This window comes from Myotis lucifugus, unplaced genomic scaffold, assembly GCF_000147115.1.
Source record: "Myotis lucifugus unplaced genomic scaffold, Myoluc2.0 scaffold_387, whole genome shotgun sequence".
In the NCBI taxonomy this organism is placed as follows: domain Eukaryota; kingdom Metazoa; phylum Chordata; class Mammalia; order Chiroptera; family Vespertilionidae; genus Myotis; species Myotis lucifugus.
The window spans coordinates 374,345-380,561 of record NW_005871435.1 but is presented as its reverse complement, the minus strand read 5'-3'; positions in this window follow the sequence as shown (position 1 = coordinate 380,561).

Genomic DNA, 6,217 nt, shown 5'->3' with positions numbered 1-6,217 from the left:
AGCCAAATGACACCAAAAGAATGAGAGAGAAATCTTAAGAATTTGACATTTTATATTTCCATAAAAGCCCTGAAGTATTATTATGGAGATTATCAGGACTTTAAAACTCCCTTATAGCCCTAGATGGTTTGGCTCAGTAGATAGAGCATGGGCCTGCAGACCGAAGGGTTTCGGGTTCGATTCCAGTCAAGGGTACTGTACCTCCGATGCGGCCTCAATCCTGGTCCCAGTTGGGGTACATGCAGGAGGCAACCAATTGTCTCTCTCACATCGATGTTTCTCTGTCTCTACTGCTCCCTTCTTCTCTCTCTTAAAAAAAAAAATCAATGGGAAAATATCCTTGAGTGAAGATTAACAACAACAACAACAAAGGACTCTCTTATACTTACTTCATGTTTAATATACCTCTAATTAAAATGTTTTTAATTACAAGAAAGGGTCTCCTGAATGCTGTCAGAGCTGGGTGCTCTGTAGTTCTGTCGAGGGGGGCAGACCTATGTCCCTGGTGAGGAGGAGGCAGGGTGGAGGCACCTCTGCTCCTGGAGCTGCCCCTAACCCATCTGCTGTGCCTCAGTTTCCCCCTGCGAAGGTGAGAGACACGTCCCTGTCTGCATCCGAGCAGGGTGTGGGGCAGAGGACACTGTGGCACAGGGACCCTGGGGAAGGGGGCAGGACTGGGAGGTGGAGCGCTCGTTTTCATCTCGGCTCAACACTAACCGCCTTGGAGGAGTCATTTCCCTTCCAGGCTGCAGTGTTCTTGGGGCCTGTGTCCTCTCGGGGACGCTCTGCGCTCCGCCCGTGGTCTCCTGCCCCGCTTCGTGGAGGTAGCACCTGGCCCGCTCCTCTCTGCCTGGCAATTCAAACACCAGGTTTTCTCTCTTCCCTGTTCTCCACCCATCCCGTCCGAGGAGCCCACGGTTGGAGCTGAGTGGAGAGAAAGCCACAGGGCTGTGCCCCTTGGTGATTCACCTGCTTGGGTTTAAAAGCTGGTGCCAACCTGCCTCACCCTCTTGGTGGTGGCTGGGGCCACTTTCCTGGGAGTCACCTCTGGAAAGCCCTGGGAGTGGCTGGGATGTTTGGGTAAAACAAAAATGCTTCCCCCTGGAACCCAGAGAGCACAGTGGAATCAGAGCTCTGGGGGTTCTAGTTCTGCATCCGTCCTGACTTGTCATGACAGGGTGTGTGGCTCCCAGCCCACTTGATGCCTGAGGGAAGGGGCGATTCTGGCCAGGGCAAGACTTGCACTAAGGTTTAGCAAAATGAATCCAGGGCTGAGTCAGGAACTCTGAGTCACTGGCCTGGCAGGACAAGAGTCCTGGGCTGAGTCTCATTTAAAAAAAATATATATATTTGTATTGATTTAAAAGAGGAAGAGGGAGAGAGAGATAGAAACATCAATGATGAGAGAGAATCATTGATCAGCTGCCTCCTGCATGCCCCACTCTGGGGATCTAGTCCACAACCCGGGCACATGCCTAACAGGGAATTGAACCATGACCTCCAGGTTCACAGGTCGAGGCTCACCCACTGAGCCACGTTGGTTGGGCTGAGTGTCTTGAGTTTTATTCCTGGGGCTGCTGCTAGCTATGTGTCCGCGGGTGGGCCCTGCACCTTTCTGGGCCTTAGTTTCCTCTTCTGTAAAATGAAAGAGTTGGATTAGAGCTAAAATATACTCCAGGTCTGTCTATTATTGTAGCTTTACTTCTGTGTGAACTATGACACGACTACTTAACCTCTCTGTGCCCCAAAGTCTAAAATGGGGGTAAGAATACTGCTTCTGCTTCTCATAGGAGCATCATGAAAATCCAGTAAGAAGATGCTTTGGGATAATTGTCCCATTAAAAACATTATTTTCCCCGCCTTAGCCAGTTTGGCTCAGTGGATAGACCGTCAGCCTGTGGACTTAAGGGTCCCGGGTTCGATTTTGATCAAGGGCACATGCCTGGGCTGCGGGCTCGATCCCCAGTAGGGGGCGTGCAAGAGGCAGCCGATCAGTGTTTCTCATCATTGATGTTTCTCTCTCTCTCCCTCTCCCTTCCTTTCTGAAATCAATAAAAATATATATTAAAAACAAAACATTATTTTTCCTTCTATAGTCACAGAGCTTTATTGCTGGAAGTCTAGGAGGGCTCAGCTCCCAGTCTCAAGTCCACATAGTGGCTGTGACACCCTCCATATCAAAGAATTGCAGCAGCAAAAATGAAACCATTTAAAAATTTAAAAATTGCAAAATGGCAAGTTCATACAGAAACCATGTTGCTTTACCATGTTGATTTATTCCAGCTCATTTCATGTTTCATTATGATTTTAGGCTTTTCAAAGTGACTCTACGTGACTGTGTTTTATCATTTAATATATCTTTTGCATGATTAGCCAAGTCAAGATTCGAGGGATGATTGTTGGTGTTCTGCCTTGTATGTCCTATAAATAAAACTGTTTTCTGGTAATCAAGAGCACCGTGAGTGCTTGACTATTTTAGGGCTTTTAAGGGGATTACACCTTTGAGCTTCACAATCACCTTGTAAGAACAGAGGCCAAGGGTTATTATTCCCATTTTATTTTATACTTATTTATTTAATTAATTTTATTGATTTCAGAGAGAAAGGGAGAGGGAGAGAGAGATAAACATCAATGATAAGAGAGAACCATCAATTAGCTGCCTCCTGCAAGCCCTCTTCTGGGGATCGAGCCCACAACCAACGCATGTGCCTTGACTGGGAATCGAACCATGACCTCCTGGTTCCTGGGTCGATGCTCCACTGCTGAGCCACACCTGCCGGGCTTACTCTTATTTTATTTTATTTCAGTTTATTTTAGTTAATCCTCACCCAAGGATTTTTTAAATTTCCATTCCTTTTAGAGAGTGGAAGAGAGGTGGAAGGGGGTGAGAGAGAGAGAGGGAGACATCAATGTGGGAGAGACACATCCATTGGTCACCTCCCACACACATCCTGACTGGGGCCAAAACCTGCACCCTTTGATGCACAGGCCAATGCTCTAACCACTGAGCACACTGACCAAGGCTGTTATTCCCATTTTGAAGATAAAGAAAGTAAGTCTCAGAGGAGTGCAGTACCTTGGTAAAAGGTCTTAGTGAGGGACAGAACCAGTGTGTGAGTCTGAACCCTCTGACACCTACCCAGGATGTTTTATTTCACATTTTAACAGGTGACTCAGAGGCTTTAAAAGTGAAGGAGCCGAAACCGGTTTGGCTCAGTGGATAGAGCATCGGCCTGCGGACTGAAAGGTCCCGGGTTCAATTCCGGTCAAGGGCATGTACCTGGGTTGCGGGCACATCCCCAGTGGGAGATGTGCAGGAGGCAGCTGATCGATGTTTCTCTCTCATCGATGTTTCTAACTCTCTATCTCTCTCCCTTCCTCTCTGTAAAAAATCAATAAAATATATTAAAAAAATAAAAAAAAAAATAAAAGTGAAGGAGCAAGAGCCAAGCTGTCGTCCCCACTGGGGAGACAGCCCTCAAAGAAGAAAAAGGCAAAACTGGGCCCTTTCTCACTGGCTCCCTTCTGTCTCCTCTGCAAGCAGGTCCAGCGGCAGAGCAGAGGGGAGAAGCTGCTCAGGCTGTGGACTTGGCTATCAATAGAGGCCGGGATCACATCTTCCGTCGCACCCCAAACCAGGCACTGACCAGCCAGAGGTATTGAACAGGACCGAAGCATGTTCCTTCACAGAGACAAACATCGGACTCCAGGGTGCATGCGCCCTGACCAGGGCCTGGGATGGGGAGGAGCCTGCAACTGAGGTACGTGCCCTTGACCGGAATCGAACCTGGGACCCTTTGGTCCGCAGGTCGACACTCTATCCACTGAGCCGAATCGGCTAGGGCCACCATGCAGTTTTTACTAAATTTCTTGGTTTTCAAGCTGGCTTGACAACTGCTTTCCCACCAACTCCTGCTCCCTGGGGACCCTCCAGAGCGTCTCCTGCACTTCTATTCACCCTGTCCCCATGAGTCACCGAGCTGAGCCCTTGGGAAAGGCTTCCACACCCGGGCTTCTGAGTTTCTGACTCACACAAAGTCAAATAAATGGCTCTGGGGTATGAGAAGCAGACACTGCATCTGGGGGTGGATACTTCACAGAAACTCCAATGTTTCCCTGGAGGAACAAACTCGCCAGCTCCTGAAGAACGGCACACCGGGAGTGGCTGTGCCGATCTGCATAGACCACCGAGTGCAAGGCAGGTCCTGCACATACTTGCCTTGTGGTTCCAAGGAAGGTCTGAGCAAAACATGGTAGATAGATCCCTTGGGATGATCTGTGTCACCCAAGAACAGAGTAGGGCCCAGCTGAGAATGAGAGTGGGGCCAGGATGATGATGTCATTCACTAACCCTCAGCCTTGCAACTGGGCAGTGGAGGCCCTTCCTACTCACTAGTGTTTGAGCAGCCCGAGTTTTGCTAAGTGGGCGACAATGACCTTGTTCATAATGCAGCTTTGTAAGCAGTGAGTCTCCTCCCAGGCAAAGCCCATTCCAGAAAGCCCTCAATTTTATTACTTTGTGTGCACACAGGAGGCACATGCATACAGGGTGCAGGGATGCACACAGAGACATGGGAACACAGACATGGAGACACAGGCAGATGAAATGTACACCCATGCACACGCACATGCGCACACACACATACACACACCAGAGCCAAAGAATGTTAGCACTAGAGAGAATCTTAAAAGTCACGTAAGCCATTTAAATGAAATTCACTCCCTTATTTTCCAGTGGAGGAAACTGCAGCCTGGAGAAGTGAAGGAAATGACTTAACACATGGCGGACCAGTAGTTTTATTGCTAGCTTTGCCCAGTGGCCAGGTAAGTGTCTATTGAACGAGTACAAAAAACGTTTTACATAAATGTTAAAGGCATGCTTTAAAATTAAATACCCATTGCATTTTGAAGTTATTTATTACATGTTCTTACAAGCTAATATCTTTTTAAAGTATGATACTTTGTAAAACATGATCCGTCCGCAATGTGTTAAGATCACACAGTCTTTCCGTCTATGTTCCGAAATCTGACCTCTGTCCATGAGCTCAGTAGGACGGCTATGCTCTCCTGGGGTCTAGCTGCCTGCACTGTGGTCAGGGAATTGTACTTGAGCAGAGAGCTGGAGTGACCATGGGGCTTACTTTGTGCGTTCCCTTCTGCAATGGTTGTATTTCCCTAAGTGACCATGACATTTCCCATTTCCATGCTCTTCTTACAATGTGACTTCAGCACTCCTCCCACCGATTGTGGGGACCATGTTCTCTCCCCTTGACCTGGGGTTTGTGACTGATCCAGCAGATGTGATGATACCTAACTTCCAAGTCTAGGTCATAAGGAGGGCACAGCTTCTTTTGCTTGGCGCTCTCTCTCTCTCTCTCTCTCTCTCTCTCTCTCTCTCTCTCTCTCTCTCTCTCCCTCTCTACTTCTCAGAACACTTATCTTGGAGACCCAGTCACCAGGTTTTGAGGCAGCCCAAACTAGCCCACATGGAGAGACACCGTGGATAGGCCAGATGGGGAAGAACGAGTCCCCCCGCTGACAGCCAGCATCAACTACCAGGTAGGTGAGTAAACAGCCTTCAGATGATTCCACCTCCAGATGCTGTACAGCAGACAAGCTGCCCTGATGTGCTCTGTGTGAAATTCTGAACCATGGTATCAATGGACTTAATAAATGGTTGTCTTACTTTACTAAGTTTTGGGGTAATGTGTCATGTAGCCATAGTAAAAGCAACACCATCTGAGAATTACAGCTCTGTGCTGTCTGTTGTCCAATGCTGAAAATAGTTTCCTTATATATTTGTCATTGTTTTAGGAGAGCTAATCACCAAGCCAGGGCTTTAATCTGAAGCTCTGTTCTCTAAAATAATGATAAAGATACTAACAACAACATTGAGAGCAACTTCCTTTTATAAACTACTTTCTAGGAACTAGGGATCTCAATAAAACCACACAATAATCTTGTGAAATAGGCATTATTAACCCCATTGCACAGAGAAGAAAACTGAGGTTCATAGAGGTTAAACCTATGGTTTGCACACAGGTCTGTCTGACACCAAAGACCATGCAATTGACCATACACAGAAACACATATAGACATACTGACACACACACATACACATCCCAATTTACATATATGCACATACATATGTACATGCATAGGCATATGGAGACACTATGCACCCATTACACATTTCCAGAGTTTTTATGCTTTAAAA